This window comes from Artemia franciscana, chromosome 2 (assembly GCF_032884065.1).
Source record: "Artemia franciscana chromosome 2, ASM3288406v1, whole genome shotgun sequence".
Lineage (NCBI taxonomy): Eukaryota > Metazoa > Arthropoda > Branchiopoda > Anostraca > Artemiidae > Artemia > Artemia franciscana.
Window position 1 is genome coordinate 1,839,597 of NC_088864.1, and position 17,445 is coordinate 1,857,041.

The 17,445-nt window shown below is 35.1% G+C and overlaps 1 protein-coding gene and 1 long non-coding RNA gene across 2 annotated transcripts in view; both read right to left on the reverse strand.

Moving 5' to 3' along the window:
• The window catches only part of LOC136035760 (mitochondrial carrier homolog 2-like), a 449,695-nt gene that overhangs the window by 364,558 nt on the left and 67,692 nt on the right, over positions 1-17,445 (reverse strand). The gene's annotated exons all lie outside the window — the stretch shown is intronic.
• LOC136034129 (uncharacterized) lies at positions 1,571-13,841 on the reverse strand. Its single transcript, XR_010619118.1, has 4 exons — positions 13,791-13,841; positions 9,529-9,654; positions 7,939-8,017; positions 1,571-2,005 (listed from the first exon to the last, which is right to left on the reverse strand). It is a non-coding gene; the product is annotated as an uncharacterized LOC136034129 (long non-coding RNA).

Genomic DNA, 17,445 nt, shown 5'->3' on the forward strand with positions numbered 1-17,445 from the left:
TTGAACTTACCATGCATGCACTTATTCCCCACCCCTGCGTTAATCATTGGCTATCAAGCAATAAACGATGTCGTATGGGTCACGTGACATTGAAACCTATGATTCAACCCTAGAATTTTACTGTTTTGCCCGTAGGATTTCGATTCTGACCTCTAAGCAGTGTTTCTAAAATAACTAAAATTTCGACACTCTTAAGAATCTATTTTTCATATTCTATACTCGAGTTAAGTTTTTTCAATAATTGTATAAGTTTTCAGATGTGGTGTGACTTAGCTGACAACACTGATTTGCATCTTTAAGTAAGAGTTTTAGCGTCTATTCTGAAAATTGGAATAGGTTTAATATTCAATCCCACTCATATAGCAAGCTTATGAAAAATGCTATTGCACTTAAGCTATAAATAATTAACGCTTAATGCTATAACCTCTTTTGTTCTAGAGTTACTTTCAATTTACAATCAACTCAAAATCTATTATAACAAAATTTTCACGAGTTTTACCGACCGAAAGCGTTAAGTACAGGTCTCCCCCACAGTCAAAAGTATAACGTCTTTTCAACAATCGACGTTTTAAAAGGCGTTTTATATATTTTTTTGCTAATCTTTAACATTTTGGAAAATGTCATAAAATATATGCCGTATTCCCACGACCTTACTACATAGCTCTTTTGAAAAATCAAAATTCTTCTTCAATAATTTTATTCGGTTCTTAAAAGTGTCCTCTAGGCTTTTCATACTAGCCTAGATACTCATGAAAACGCCCAAAGGTTTTTTGGGGTTAGGATGCTCATCCATAGACCAGAAGCTATCGTCAACGCAAAAGTACTGTATACACTGTTATTTCATTTAAAAATTAAATGCATGAAAACGATGCATTTTCGCGAAAGAAAAGACAATTTTAGAGATCAGAGCGGGCATATGTCGAATCCACTAAGTTAACAATCTTAAACCAAACAGCCTATATTGAAAGTAGAAATCCAGCACAAAAAGAGACGGAAAAGGCCATTAATATGAGTAGTGCAACCCTCATTTAACTCCCCAAAACAATTAGTGGCATTGGCTCTTCAATGAATACGCAATATATTTTCAGTTGAAATTATTCTTTACCCGATGGTCAATATATTTGACAGAATGAATTATTTTAGTCATTTCATAATTATTATTGCTTCACTATTAGTGAGCATATAGATACAGTAAACCCTAGCATTGGGGTTTTTGGACAAGCAAGATCCCCTTTCCTACTTTTATCAGGTTCACTATATATAAAAAAGTCCTAGCTACATTTTTTAAGTTATAGCATTAATCCGCAAATATAAAATGGCGGGCCCAGAAATAGGTCTATCGAAACTGTTTTTGAAACATAACCACAAAATCACTTTTCCTCCATGGCATCCCCTTCTTAAAAGGGGATGCTTAAAGTTGAAAGCATACAATAGTTGTTCGTGTATAATAAATGCTCTTCATTAATTATTTTGATAAACATAGTTATGTATTTATTTTAATTTTCTCTATCTTGTACTCCATCCCTATGAACTATCCCTAAATCTAAGAACAACAAGCAGTTTGCAAGAATACAAAGAAACAATATTTTATTCATTAAATTTATATTAAAATAGAAAATAAAAAAAAATGTTCTTGTATGTTGAGTCTGGAAGAGGTTCTTTGGCAGGAGCAGAGGCCACATAATTGCACAGCTTCAATGAGCAGTAAATTCCTTAGGTGAAGGATAAGCAAAAAAGAAAATTAATGAATTTTTTTTACGGGTTCTATTTTTTTAGTAAAATATAAAAAGGGGAGCAAAAAAATATACGCGAATTTTACTGAGATTCTATTTAACTTGAGGTTTAGAACCCTTGTTTTTTTTTATTTAAACTTTAAAATTATAAGAAACCAGTTCTGCTGCACTGTCTTTTTATGTAAAATAAGCGTCTATACACAAAAGGACAAATGCAACAGAGAACAGGCTTATGCAGAGTTCCGAAATTTACTGCCCAGCTACTTCATTATCTAGAAAAGAAAAGGAAAGTCAATCATTTGCAAACAATAGACAATATGTTTTTCCGAACTAAAAAATTTATAAAAGGATAAATTTTGAAGACTGGCTAAATACATTACAAGAGCACTAACCTCAAGATGGTTGCCATGTCTGGTCAAGACCTTTTTTCTTTTTATGTAATTATGCTTGTTATTAACAAATCCTTTTAGACTTTCCTGGAACATTTTGTGATATAGGAAAATCACAGAGACAAATGTGTTCCTTAAAATTGAATTAGTCAATACAAGAGAAATGCTAAATGTGAAAATGAGCACTACCTAAGGAGGGGTAGGGGTAGCATGGATTAGTTTTTGACGGAAAAGAAATTTTCTGGGCAAAAACTTTCATGGTTAGATACGATGTGATTTAAAAAAATTACATTTTCTAAGAGCTCCACGAAGATAAAACCATCGAAAAAGAGATGAAGAACTATATATGTATATATATGTACATATATATACGTATATATATATATATATATGTTTATATATATACATATATATATATATATATATATTGCGCATGCAACTGTTGTGTGACCATGGCCTTGAGGAAGAGGGGTCCAACCCACGAGGCAATCCAGATGTTACTGGTTTCCAATCAGTCTAAAACCGGTTCCGAATGAGACCCCAGTCATGGTCACAGTTGCGTTGCAGTGCTGTCCCAGACATTTTCGGGAGCTACCGCGTTGAAATTGTCCAATTATTTTGGCTCTTAACAAGTCAGACAAGGAATTAAACATGAAATTTGTAGAAATGGAGAAGCATGAAGAGCTGCACAATTATAAACTTTCTGAAAAATTCTGTAAAAGATGATAAATTTTCTATCTGTCTGAGACAATTATTTTGCTGCTAAGAACAGACGAAACTTTGCATTCTTTTCCCAGTAGGGATGGACACTCAGAACCCTACGAAACCTGCAGTATTCATAGTAATCAATTAAAGAGTAATCAATTAAAGTCTTCCTCGTCGGAACTCAACATAGTTCACCACACTGCACTGCTCAATTAGATAAACAGAACTGATCCACAACCACTCGCGTCGTCCGTGGGCGGAAACATGTTTCATTTTGGTTGTAAACGGGTTGTACACCAGTTGCAGATAAGACTAGTTTCCAACCATTGTCTTGAAATGTTTCCCCGTGGGAGATGAGCCTAAGGGTGTTGTGTTGAAATTTCAGGGAATATTGAATTAAATAAAAAGACACCAAGTGTATCATGGTTGTCAAAATGGCTAGTATCCAATAACTGAGCAGCTAGGAGTTTTATGTTTAAACCTTAAGGAGAAGGTTGAGAAGAAAATCGAACTGAATCACAAGAATATATGTGCATCCAGGTAGTCAAAAGAGCACATCTTCATAGTTTCATAGGCAAATAAAATTCTTCTCAACTATCTCGTTCGCTCGCTCCCCCCCTCCAGATGGTCGAATCGGGGAAGCAACTATTTTTAATTTAATCTGGTCTGGTCCCTGATACGCCTGCCAACTTGCATCGTCCTAGCTTATCTGTAAGTCCCCGAACTAGCAAAACCGGGACCGATAGAAATTGCGATCGCTAATCGTCACTTGGTAAATCATAAGAGCTCTGAGTCACGAGGTCCTTCTAAATATCAAAATTCATTATGATCCGATCACCCACTTGTAAGTTAAAAATACCTCAATTTTTCTAATTGTTCATCTCCCTTCAGCCCCCAGATGGTCGAATCGGGGAAAACGACTTTATCAAGTCAATTTGTGCAGCTCCCTGACACGCCTACCAATTTTCATATATGATCTGTAGTTTATAAGGATTTCTTGTGATTTAGTTAAGGTTTCTGAAGGGATAAAACGGTTGAAGAACGTCAGCCAAGATATGTAGATGATTATTTAGTCTAAGAGGTCATCATACAAAGAATCATACACAGCATATTAATAACTGGCAAAGAACGGGCTAAATTAATTAGAAATATGACATGTTAAATGAGAAAATTTGTATATCAAGCATGGGCAAAGGGTGATTTCTTTTGTACATAGGTTTTGGTATATACAATAATTATTAATTAAATTAATTAGGTACTTGTCGGTTAAACAAAACATGACGATAATATAATCAAACAGTTCGTGGTAACGAACTGTAGTAAGGAGCGACCCGGCTCAATAGTAAACGAAACTCTAAAAAACGGAATTTCGATACTAAAGGATATATCAAAAGAATTGAATTTTTATGCTGATTTTAAATATATAAATTTCATCAAATTTCGTCTTTGTTATCAAAAGTTACGAGCCTGAGAAAATTTGCCTTATTTTGGAAAATAGGGGGTAACACCCCCTAAAAGTCATAGGATCTTAACGAAAATTACACCATCGCATTCAGCGTATCAGATAACCCTATAGAAAAAATTCCAAGGTCCAATCTACAAAAATGTGGAATTTCGTATTTTTTGCCAGAAGACAAATCACGGGTGCGTGTTTATTTGTTTTTTTTTTTTTTCCCAGGGGTCATCGTATCGACCAAGTGGTCCTAGAGTGTTGCAAGAGGGCTCATTCTAACGGAAATGAAAAGTTCTAGTGCCCTTTTTAAGTGACCAAAAAAATTGGAGGGCACCTAGGCCCCCTCCCACGCTCATTTTTTTCCCAAAGTCAACGGATCAAAATTTTGCGATAGCTATTTTGTTCTGCATAGTCGAAAACCATTATAATTATGTCTTTGGGGATGACTTACACCCCACAGTCCCTGGGGGAGGGGCTGCAAGTTACAAACTTTGACCAATGTTTACATACAGTAATGGTTACTGGGAAGTGTACCGACGTATCAGGGGGATTTTTTTGGTTTGGGTGAGGGGTTCAGGGGAGGAGGCGAAGGACTTTCTAGCATTACTATAAAAAAAACAATGAAAATATAAACATGAAAAAGTTTTTTCAATTGAAAGTAAGGAGAAGCATTAAAACTTAAAACGAACAGAGATTATTACGCATATGAAGGGTCCTAAAAATACTTTAGCATAAAGAGCGAGGTATTTAGGAGATAAATACTTCGCTCTTGATGCTAAAAATTTTTTAAAGAATTTCAACTATTTATTCTACGGCCTTTCTGATTCAGGGGTCATTCTTAAAGAATTGGGATAAAACGTAACGTAAGTTATGTACGTTTGTTACGTAAGTTAATTCTTAAGTTACGTTTTTTTTATTAATAAAAACGTTCGTTAAAAATTAAAAGATCTAGTTGCCTTTTTGAGTAACCGAAAAATTGGAGAGCAACTAGACCTCCTTCCCCACCCCTTATTTCTCAAAATCGTCTGATCAAAACTAAGAGAAGGCTATTGAGCCAAAAAAAGAATTAATATGCAAATTTCATTTTAGTAATTTATGTACGTAGAGCCAAAATCAGACATGCATTAATTCATTATAAGACCTTATAACAAAGCCTAAAAGGAGATGGTCAAGTAGGAGAGAGGAGCAACTACCCTCATGGATTTATCTACTAGTGTGTTTTTTATTTGCCCCATCCTAGATTCTGAAGAAAACACATTTTTTATCTGTTAAAAAAAACTATCCTTCTCCTAAATTTAGAAAAACATGTTATCCCACCCCATTCTACGTCATCATAAATTTCTGTCCCTGAAAAGGACTCAAGAAAGACAGCCTGGATCATAATAGTTCCTTTTTATGGTTGCTAAAACCTTCATTCAATAAAAATTTCTTGGGTTTTCTTTGAAACATGGTAGGATATGCATTCGACCTCAAATGACAGTTCTAATGTTGGCCAAACTTAGTTCCAAAAGAGGAGGGACTTCTATTAAGCTTACACACGTAGGTGTAAACCGATCCAACCCTTCAAAAGGGGAGGGGATCAGAACTTTTTGAAGAGGAGAGGGTCAAGATGCAGAACATTGTTTTTAGGCAATTGCTGATAAACTTTTCTTAGAACCTCTTCAGATCAATCGCAACCTCTCCTCCTGCGCGAGTACGCCAAGTAAATAAAATTTTATACTCGTAAAATATTTTGTGAGTAATATTCCCGAATAGAAAAGCCATGAGCTCCTTAGAAAAGGCCCAAACAGATTTTCAATAGGTAATCTAGGCAAACATTTTAAGAAAAAAATTGACACTGTTCAAAATCGATCAAGACTGTAAAAACCATGGGTACTAATCAAAGAGTTGCGAAAAGATAAATGAAAAGACGGGATAAAAAGGATATATGCAAAAATAAGGAGTAACTCTATAAAAGGCAACAAAAATTCAACATCGTAATTTAACAATTTTTTTTTAGAAAACAACTAAAATCTATTCAGAGATAGCCTTAAAGAACCAAGAGCACCCAAATAAGAACTTTTGTATTCCCCGGAACCATCTTATTTCTGTTCAAACTAGTGATTTTCCAAGGTTTTTCTTTTCATTCTTTCAAAATAATGAGGTTTTCTGGGTAGTATCACATTGTGTTAGTGTTGTCAAAAAGAACTGAGAGAGTAAATGAACAAAACTGCGTTTTGGGGCCAAATGTATTTAGCATATTTTTTGCTAGCTTTTTACGACGTTTTTACCAAACGTCAATTTGATCGCGGTGCTACCAAAAACTGCAAACATGTATATGAAGGTCTTTTCCATTAAAATTGAGTAACCAGTTTTTTCCTAATTTTTAAGATATATAAAGTGGTTCACTAAGCTTTCGCTAAACCATTTCAACCAATCGCATTTAATTTTCATTGTCCTTGGTATTTAAATTACAAACTCGAACCGATAGCACGGTCTACGTGTGCAAGCGCCACATGAGGCATTATGACCAGGGTTGCCACCCAGAGCGAAATTTAAGATTTTTTTTCACATGCAGGTTTTTATGCGGTGAAATCCAAAGAATCTCTGAGATTTAGTTGGGGCAACCAGTACGTATGTTTAAATATAAGAAACGTTTTTACATATCCTCACACATTATTTTTCTATTAGGCTTTCAACTGTCATATTTACGATTTTTTTTTTCGAGACGTCATTTATATTCCCCACCAATAAAGAAGAGCTTAATTTTTTTCTTCCCTTGAAAAATAAAATTTTTACAAATACAAGGTGTGAAGTACGAGGACTACAAGAAGAAAACACCAGAAAATTTTGTTAGTTTTTTTTAATACACGAATAGCGATTTAAAATCAAAAGCATTAATAAGCTTTCTTTTTATCTTTTCCTTTATATATCTTTTTATCTTATCTTTTAATATTATCCTTTTACAAATGGCTTTAATTTGTCTCTCTTCAATTAGTCTCAGAATGGCTCAAAGAAATGCTAAGATTCAATGGAAAGACACAAAGAAAGTGCCCCTCATTTACAAGGTGACTTTTTAGAAAGGTAAGAAAATGAAACGGAGATATATAATTTATGGCTTTTTTCTTTGCTGATTTTCACCCAAGTCCCTTTTTAATTTTGTAGTCTGCTCCTGCCGAACAGAAGTAAAATAGAAAAACAAGTTTTTTTTAGCTGAAAGTAAAGAACGACATTAAAACTTAAAACGGACAGAATTTACTCCGTATATGAAAGGCGCTATTCCCTCCTCAACGTCCCGCTCTTTACGCTAAAGTTTTTCACTGTTTTAAAAAGTAGATTTGAGAGAACAAGTCAAACTTTAGTGCAAAGAGCGGGTTTTTAGGGGGTGTTTCCCCCTATTTTCCAAAATGAGGCAAATTTTCTCAGGCTCGTAACTTTTGATAAGCAAGACTAAATTTGATGAGACTTTATTTAAATCAGCATAAAAATCCGATTCTTTTGATGCATCTATTAGTATCAAAATCCCGCTTTTTAAAGTTACGTTTACTATTGAGCCGGATCGCCCCTTGCTGAAGTTCGTTACCACGAACTGTTTGATCACACAATTGCATATGGAGCTCATTCTCATTGAAAATCGAACTGCTACAAAGAAAAAAAAATAGTAAAGTGTAAAACTTACTTGGTGGGCCCTCTTCCGCCCGAGCTTTTCTTTCCTGGCGATGGTGGAAATAGTGGTACAACTGGGAATGGTTCAGAAGCTGAAAATGACTATTTATGTTATTGACATAATCTTAATATTCAAAAGTATGAAGGAGCAACAATATATTGTAAATAATTAAACAAAAATAGCGAAATAAAATAATTCTCACTAAGAATTCACACTGTTCATGAAAGTTAATGGTAATTTAAGAGTAATCCCTGTATATAAACCAGTACATACATTAAAATATAATTCACCTATAAAATCTTTAGGCTGATTCCAAATATAACACTATACCTAACGATAAATATCGATTTCTAGTTTCAGTAAATGTAGTGGGAGGGTAAATGACAGATTCTCTAGGATAATTCATGAATTTTAAAACTTGGTTTCCTGCGAATTTTTTTTTTGACCCATGCAATTTTGAAAGCAAATTTCACCCACAACGATGAATTATTATATGTCCAGTACCTAAGCAATGCAAAATTACTAAACAATGCATTCACAACAGACTGACTAATTTCTTTTTTTTAGTAAAAGCGTGACATAGAAACGCGAAAGAAATGGTTTTTGTTGTTAATTTTCTTGTTTTATCTTGTAGGTTTAATGTTAGCAATGAAATAGGCCAAATCTTTTCTCAAAAGTAATTTTGGATAAAAAAGGAAGAGGCTTTTTCAAGAACAGCATCTAGTAAAGTAGTCGATTTATGGGTGCCTATTAACGAAAATACATGGAGGGGGGGATTTTTTTTGCATTTGAAAAAGAAAACTAAGATACAAAGCAGATCTTTTAAAACTTAGGTGGAAAGGGAGCAATTTTGTACGATTTTTTTTTTCCGATTTAAATGCAAAAAAAAACATCTAAAAATTGGAAGAAGTGGCATCCCTGCTCTCACTCATTTAAAGCCCTTTAATGTATTCTAGACAAACCCACATGAAGCTGAGTCATACGGTTTCTTCATAATTCCCTATATTTTCATGTAACTCCCCTAATTGTCAGTCTTCTGAAATTTACCCCTCCTCTCCCCAAAGAAAATCCACGCATGCATTCAGGGAAATGTTTCAACGCTGTCAAGGAATTAGTTATCCGATATATAACCGTATTTACCCTTGTCGTTTCTATGCCAGAAAGTATCGATTTCAAATTTCTCAGTGAGAATACTCGATTTGTATTTTGTTCAAGCGAAAGATGATTTTTTTTTTTTTATATCTTCAAAAGAGACTGGGTAACTAAGGACCGATCCAAATTAGTCGCCTTTTGGCTTCGGGAGCAAACCATATTTGCAGTGTCAAGAAAAGTGGCAATAGTGACGCCTGATTCAGTTTCCACCACATATTTTTGAGTACAGTACAAAGATAAATAATTAGTTACAAATTAGAAGTATTGGGACTCCACTCACTCTCTCAAACTAGGGACACTTTAAAGATTTTGAGGAACCAGTAACAAATAAGATGCAGTGAAAGTATACTCAGTCTCTCAAACTAGTAACATTTAAGATCTTTTAAGAAATTAGTAATAAATTAGAAGCATTGAAAGTCTACTCATATGCTTCAAAAACGGGATACTCACACTCATGAATCAGGAAATCCCCAATCACGTGAGTGAGTATTGATGATTTCTTTTCTTCTGGTTCCTCATTTATTTCTAGTTTTAAAAATGGCGACATGCAATTAGAATCTTTTTCCATCACAGGACCTGAAAGGGTATAAAACGATTTATGAATGGGTGCCAATAACTGTCTTCAACAGTATTATTTAGTGACTTTTACGACTCTTCGCGCATAACATACATGTTTCAAAAATTTTACGAATCTGCATTAGAACTGGAGCACAAAAAAAAATAATAAAAGATTGAAGATATTTTTGGAATAGTAAGAGCGACTAGCCTATAGAGACGTTGCTATCCAGTTGCCCCAGCTCAATGAATTTCGAGCGCAATTCTACTGTCCAAACTCATGATCATGAGGTGTTTTCCATCTTCCTACCTCTAAATCTTCCCTGCTTGTATATTTTTAATTTAGAGATCATGGGAAGAGGTGTGTATGACCTGTCGGACAAAGATGCATATGCAACACAGTCAAAACTTTAGGATTAGAGCGAGTTGGGGTCTGATCCTTAAAATAAACATTTCAGGTCCAACTATATTTTATTTTTTTTACATTCTATCGTGTGCTTTTCTCCAGATCCTAACATTTTTATTCTTTTTTGCTTAGTGGGGATATAAGGAAGCATTTCTTGACGGGAACACCTCAAATGTCGAGACATACGCAGAGGAAGGGGCCCTTCTCTCCAAAATCCTATATTCTCTCCTGAGCACTTTTTATTTAAATTATAAAACATTTTATTATTATTATTAACCCGTCCCCGAAAAAAAATCTGTATACGTGCCTGTATCAATGCATGCACACTACTTTCAAGAGTAATATTGAGTAATTTATATGTAATTTTTTTTCGAAAACTGGCATACTATCCTTTTCGGTGTGAGAAAAAGATCTAGATGGGCCAGGACTTCGAGAACATTCGTAAGTGCCTTAACTTTGGAAAAAAATTGCATATGAATAACGTCACAAATATCAACTCGTCCCAACACTCTAATGGTTTTACTTTCTATAGTAAGTGAAGAAAATGATATTAAAGTTGTTTTGTAAAAGAGGTTAAAAAACTGTCATTCTTTTCACCGAGTAAATCTCGATCCCCTTTTACTAACAATAAATAAAAAATCAGAGGTTTTAAGGGAGGGACAGAGGGGCGCTTGCCCCGGGCGCAGAATTTTTTTTGTGGGGGGGGGCAAAATTCCAAAAACAATCTGATGGTTATAATCATTTTTTGATTTTAGAAACTTTATTTTTAATAAAATAACGTAGAAGACGCAGTTCTTAAATGAAAGTAATTAATAAATAAATTATTGATTAATAAAATGAAAATAAATTAAAAAAATTGATCATATATTTCTCATGGAGAAGCATAAGTTTAGTATACATTATTATTATGGCAATGTTGCCAGGTGTGGTGCATCTGTGCCATTGTGGTGCTTCTTTAAAGTGGTTGCCCATCGGATTCTTAAAAACAAGGCATTTTTAAAAGTGAAGTTCTTCGAACAATTGCACTTAAGGAGCATTTTCGCTCATAAAATGGTAATTCTGGCGTATTTTCGCTGTGATGGCTTCACTGTATTTACCAGGTATCCACCTGGAATTGGTGAAATGGTGTACATTCAAAAAGTGCTTGAAGGCTAATTTTCTTAAAATATTTAAGATAGATAAAGCGAACTTTGGCGGCTAGCAATACTTCTCGTTTTTGAATTAAAGCTTAGTTTTTTATTGCTTTTTATTGTTTTAAAAAGTAAAGTTGTAAGAGAGTCAAACTTTAGCATAAAGAGTGGGGTGTTGAGAATGGAACGGGCCCTTGCATATAAGGAATAATTTCTGTTCGTTTTAAGTTTTAATGTCGCTCCTTACTTTCAGTTAAAAAAATGTGTTTTTTTATTTAATCTCAAGTAAGCGTGTTTCAGTACTATTGTGCCAATGATTCATTCATAAGTGAATATTCGGCCTCAATTAGAAGCTAGGGTTTCAACTTCTTGCTTTAACTAATTTATCTGTATGACAGTGAATTCTGAGGTTAAACAAATTTAATACGTTAGTGGGACTATTAGCAATATAAAACAGCCCAATTTAGTGATCGGCCACTTCTGAAGGAAACATAGTAGCCTACCATTAGGAAGCATAGTAGCTTCCTTCATTAAACATGAACGAAGTAATAGCTAAATAAATATAATAGTAGCCTACCACTAATTTGCTTATTTTATTCTATTTCTGAAAATTATGGTTGCCTTTCTGATGATGCACCCCCCTCCTGATTATTCCAGATGTACCCCTATAAACTGAAAGAAAATACTAAAACAATGAAAGGTAAATTTGCAGTTTACAACATAATTTAGCGAGGGCAAAAACTGAATACATCACTTGATGCCTTTTTTTTATGTTTTTTCATAGTTCAAAAATCGCTTTTGGGGGAAATTCAATTTTGATCCCTTAAAAGGCTTAAAATAGTCCATAGTCCACAAAAGTTTAGAAGGATGTTTCTAAAAAAAACTGGCTAGTGAGAAAAAATATATGCCATTTGTAGCTTATCCAGGAATGGTAAGTACTATTTCTCTTGGTCTTAACAGTAGAATTTTATTTTGAAAACAAATTTACAGAAACTTTCAAAGAGCTATAAATACCTCAAAAATGGCGTCAGTTTACCTGTGACGTTATTTTTGAGAGGTTTCTGCCTTTCTTTAAAAATTCTGCAAATTTGTTTTCTTAATACTATTTTAGTCTCAAGACTAAGGAAAATAATAATTATAATTTCTTAATCAACTATAAATGGCGATTTTTCTTCACTGGAAAACTTTTTTTTAATGTTTTTAAACTTTTGGCAACTATGGACTGTTACCTTTTGGGACTCCACTAAGGGCTGAAAATTGAATTTGTCCCATAAACTATTATTGAAATGTGGGAGAGCATAAGAAAATGTATCAAGCGATGTATTCACTTACATTCTAGCTAAATTATGTTGTAAACTGCAAAATTACCCAGTGAAATTCTTACAAGCCCATTTTTGACTCATCAAAGTGTTAAGATCTTACAACTTACTGCCAAATAGAAGACTGAAGAGAGGACTTAGATGACAATCTCATAAAGATCCTCAAATCACTGATTAGAGTTGAACGAAAATCATATTCGCAGAAAAAAAAAGAAAAAAATAAGACGTAAGATCTGAATCTTCCAATTTTCCTTAAAATTATTTCTTTTCGGAGATCGTTTTCTGTCAAGATCTTGGCAGATTAATTTTTCTAAGAAACACGGCTAATATCGAGCATGTCAACATTAATCAGATTATCATAGTTCTTTCCATTGTTATCCACTTTTTGAATATCATTTCAATATTCTTATCCAATACATCACAAGCGAAACTAGATTTCATTGAAACGAGACTACAAAAAATCCGTTTTAAGAAAGAACCTATCTCGTATCGCGAGATTTGATTAACAGATAAACATATTATTAGAGCTTTATTTGAGACCATCAGGATGGAGGCTCGGGTGCATTGTAAGAAAAGTGACGGCGATATTTACAAAGAATATAAACCAAGGAATCTAATGGTACTTTTTTAAAATTAATGGTAAAATTCTAGTTAATTGACTTCTTGCTATCTCGGAAAGGGTTTAGGGTAGGAAAGTGAAACTTTCAGGGATGGGTCTACAGGCTAAAGCATGTCCTGGGAAGATATTCTAAAGTACCCACCTCTTCTCCTTCTCCCTCTAGAGGACCCTGAAATTTGTCTACATGGCAGGTCCTATACCTATTGAAATTTTGACAAAATGACATGTTACCTTAATTTTCAGTTACTAGTTGCTTTTTCTCTGCCTTTAGTTCTGCAAAATGCAAGCGTTTTCGACAATTCATCCCCAGACCCCCCTTCCTCTAATGATCTTATAAATCCCTAGGCTATAACAAGAAACTAAGCAAAAAGAAAAGATAAAAATGATGGAATTCTTACTTCATGATATGCAGCAAGTACCAATGAACCATATTTTCTTCTTTTTCCCCATTTTATCTGTTTTTGAATCAATTTTCATCAACTATCATGCTATTTTTTTCTACTTAGCCTAAGGCTATGGGTGGGCTTGGGATGGATTGTCAAGAATGCAAACAAAACCATAAAATAAACATAAAATTAGTTATCTAAAAGTATCTCTTTTCGTTGTAGCATGTCCTGTCTCAGGATGTCATGACATTATATCCATGGCAAAAGTTCTGAAAACAAAGAAAAAATTTGACCTACCGGCCAAGGCCACTGCAATAAGGACACAAAGTTATGGCCCCATATTTCCTGTCCACCAACGATAGCGTACTAGCTGTAAGAAACCCCCAACATCATAATTTATATAACACCGAAAGTGACCCTTGTGCCTCTTTCCTCCCTCTCTGATTGGTCAAAAACTAGAAATCTTCCGATCCTTTGTTAGAAAAAATTGCTTTGGAAACAACGACCTTCGAAACGTGTTGGAAATTGGGATTTCCACTTAGAGCTAAGACATGGTCCTAATTGCCTGATCTATAGGCGTACGAAATCTTGAATCTGAGCCTACACTTTGTTTGGAGTTCGTTTTTTATGGGCCTTCTCCAAAATATTGTTTTTGTTCGATCAAAACATAGCAACAAATCTTGGTCCAAAAAGGCTCGATGCTTTAAGAAAAATGAGTTTAATTAAAGAAAGTAATTAAAATTTTTTTGCTTTTGCGGCTATAAATGACAGGATTATAATCTACAACAATCAGAAGTTACCCTATGTATTAAGGAAAGGTTATGATGGGGCCCCCTCTCCCTCAGCCCCATGCTAACGGGCTTGTTAGAGAGGAAAATCCCGCCACGAAAATATCTAATATATAAGTTTCATCAAGTTCAGTCCTGCTCATCAAAAGTTACGACCTGAAAAAAAAAATCACCTTATTTTCGAAAAATGGTGAAACACCCCCTAAAAGTCATAGAACACCATCAGGTTCAGCGTATCAGAGAACCCTCTGATACGGTGAGGGTTCAACCTCTCAGCCTATGTAGAGGTTTCAAGCTCCTATCTTTAAAAATGTAGAATTTTGTATTTTTTGCCAGAAGAAAGACCACGGATACGTGTTTATTTGTTTTTTCGTTGTTTTTTCTCTCGGGGTGATCGTATCGACCCAGTGGTCCTAGAATGTTGCGAGCGGGCTCATTCGAACAAAAATTAAAAGTTCAAGTGCCCTTTTTAAGTGACCAATAAAATTTATTCACAACTAGGCCCCCTCCCACGCTCATTTTTCCCAAAGTCACATGATCAAAATTTTGAGATAGCCATTTCGTTCTGCATAGTCAAAACCTCTAATGACTATGTCTTTGAGGACGACTTACCCCCCACAGTCCCTGGGGGAAGGGCTACAAGTCCCGAGGGAAGGGCTGTATTGAAGAGGGGACGAACCCCCTCATATCAAATAGTTCGTGGTAACGAACTGTAAGGAGCGACCCGGCTCAATAGCAACCGAAACTCTACAAAACGGAGTTTTGATATTAGTAGATACATCAAAAGAGTTGGAACTTTATCTTGATTTTAAACATATAAGTTTCATTAAGTTTATTATTACTCATCAAAAGTTACGAGCCTGAGAAAATGTGCCTTATTTTCGAAAAAAGGAGAAATTCCCCATAAAATCATAGAACCTTAACGAATATTACACCACCAGATTTAGTGTATCAGAGAACCCTAGAGTAGAGGTTTCAAGCTCCTATCTGCAAAAATGTGGATTTTTGTGTTTTTTGCTTGAAGAAAGATCACGAATGTGTGTTATTTTTTTCCAGGAGTGAATATCGACCCAGTGGTCCAAGAATGTTACGGGAGGAACAATTCGAAAGAAAATTAAATGTTCTAGTGCCCTTTTCAAGTGACCAAAAAATTGGAGGTTAACTAGGCCCCCTCCCACACACACTTTCCCAAAGTCACCTGATCAAAATTTTTAGATAGCAATTTTGTTCAGCATGGTTGAATACTTTTATAGCTATATCTTGAAGGACGACTAGATCCGTAACATTCCCTGGGAAGGGCTGCAATTTATGAACTTCGCCGGTTACATATAGTACATATTTACATATAGTAGGCTACATATGTAAGTATATAGATTTACATATAGTATTGGTTATTGGGAAGTATGCAGACATTTTTGGGGAGGGCGTAGACTTTTCTGGTGGTGGTGGGGGTTATGGAAAGAGGGTACGTGGGAGGATCTTTCCATGGAGCAATTTTTCATGGAGAACAGAAAGTATTACGTACTAGCTGTTGGGGTGGCGCTTCGCGCCACCCCAACACCTAGTTGGTGGGGCGCTTCGCGCCCCCCCCAAGCCCCCCCGCGCGCGTAAGTCGTTACGCGCCATATTAGTTATGCGCCATTGTAGTTGTGTCCCTGTGTCCCACCTGTGAATGCGAGGAATAAGAACAGCCTCACCCTCATAAGGCCCTGTCAAGATTGTGGCCTCTATTAGGTTTTCCATTGTTTTTTTTTACGGCAAGTCGCGTGCCATTGCAAAGCTTTGGTGGGTTGATATTTCTTAAAAGTATTATTGGTACGCCTATTTTTAGTTGTAGCACGTGTGGTGGAAACCCTGAAGGATCTATGGAATTTAAAAATTCAGATGGATAATTAACCGCTTCATTTGGTTCCAAAACTGTGTCGACTGACTTGTAAAGGACTGCCTGGTCTCGAATCTTGTTCAAAACAATATTGTTGATTTCGTGGACGTCTATATTTTTGGGTGCGAGAATCGCTCTTTCACTTAGCCATTTATTATTTTTATAATTTTTTAGAATATTCGGAAATACTTTTTCAATCAATTCATTTTTGGACGTCACTAAATTACAGAAATCAGCAGGTAGTTGTATACGTCCTGAAATTGAGTCTACTGTTTGACCAGAGTCATCGTTTTGCAATCGGACACGCATATTTGTAGTTAATTTTAATATTTTTACGTGTGCCTATAAATTAGAATTTTTTAGGCAAGCATTCATTTCGTCTGCAGGAGTTAAACTACGTAAAAATTGCGAATATACAACATTCTTGGCTTTCCCATTGTCTCTGCATATACAAAGCCGTATGTACTAATAATGACATCATATGCAAACGCTCTTTTTACAAACAAACAAACATGCATACATACAACTCGTTTTTATATAGATAGATAGATAGATAGATAGATAAAATACAAATTAACTGCGTAAAACTTGCGAATATACAACATTCTTCGCTGTCCAAATGTCGCTGCATATAAATAGATTGTCAGGTTTACCGACCCTCGAACATGCAACGTACAATTGTCAATGGGAAAAACAATCAGTATTAAGATCTATACCACATTTTTCTAATGATTGACCTTGAGCTTTGTTAATGGTGATTGCAAATGCTAATCGAATTGGGAATTGCAATCTTTTAAATTGAAAACTCAGATCCGTTGGAATCTTGGGAATGCGAGGAATAAGAACAGCCTCACCCTCAAAAGGCCCTGTCAAGATTGTGGCCTCTATTAGGTTTTCCATTGTTTTTTTTTTACGGCAGGTCGAGTGCCATAGCAAAGCTTTGGTGGGTTTATATTTCTTAAAAGTATTATTGGTAGGCCTATTTTTAGTTGTAGCACGTGTGGTGGAAACCCTGAGAATAATATCTCGAGGTAAAAACTGATCACCGACCATAACGATGGCCACTTCGTCGATAGTTGGAGCATTGTATCTACGCACATGTTGGCCAGGAGGCGTTTTGTCAGCGGAAATAACAATTTTATGCGTCTAAGTAGGCATCAAATCGATGGCTGTTTTGAACAGACACACTAAATTATTATTTTCGTGGAAAAGATGTTGTAATTGGGAAACGATTGTCCTTTCAATGTTGGGAGAAATTTCGCAACGTGCATTCAATTCAGAA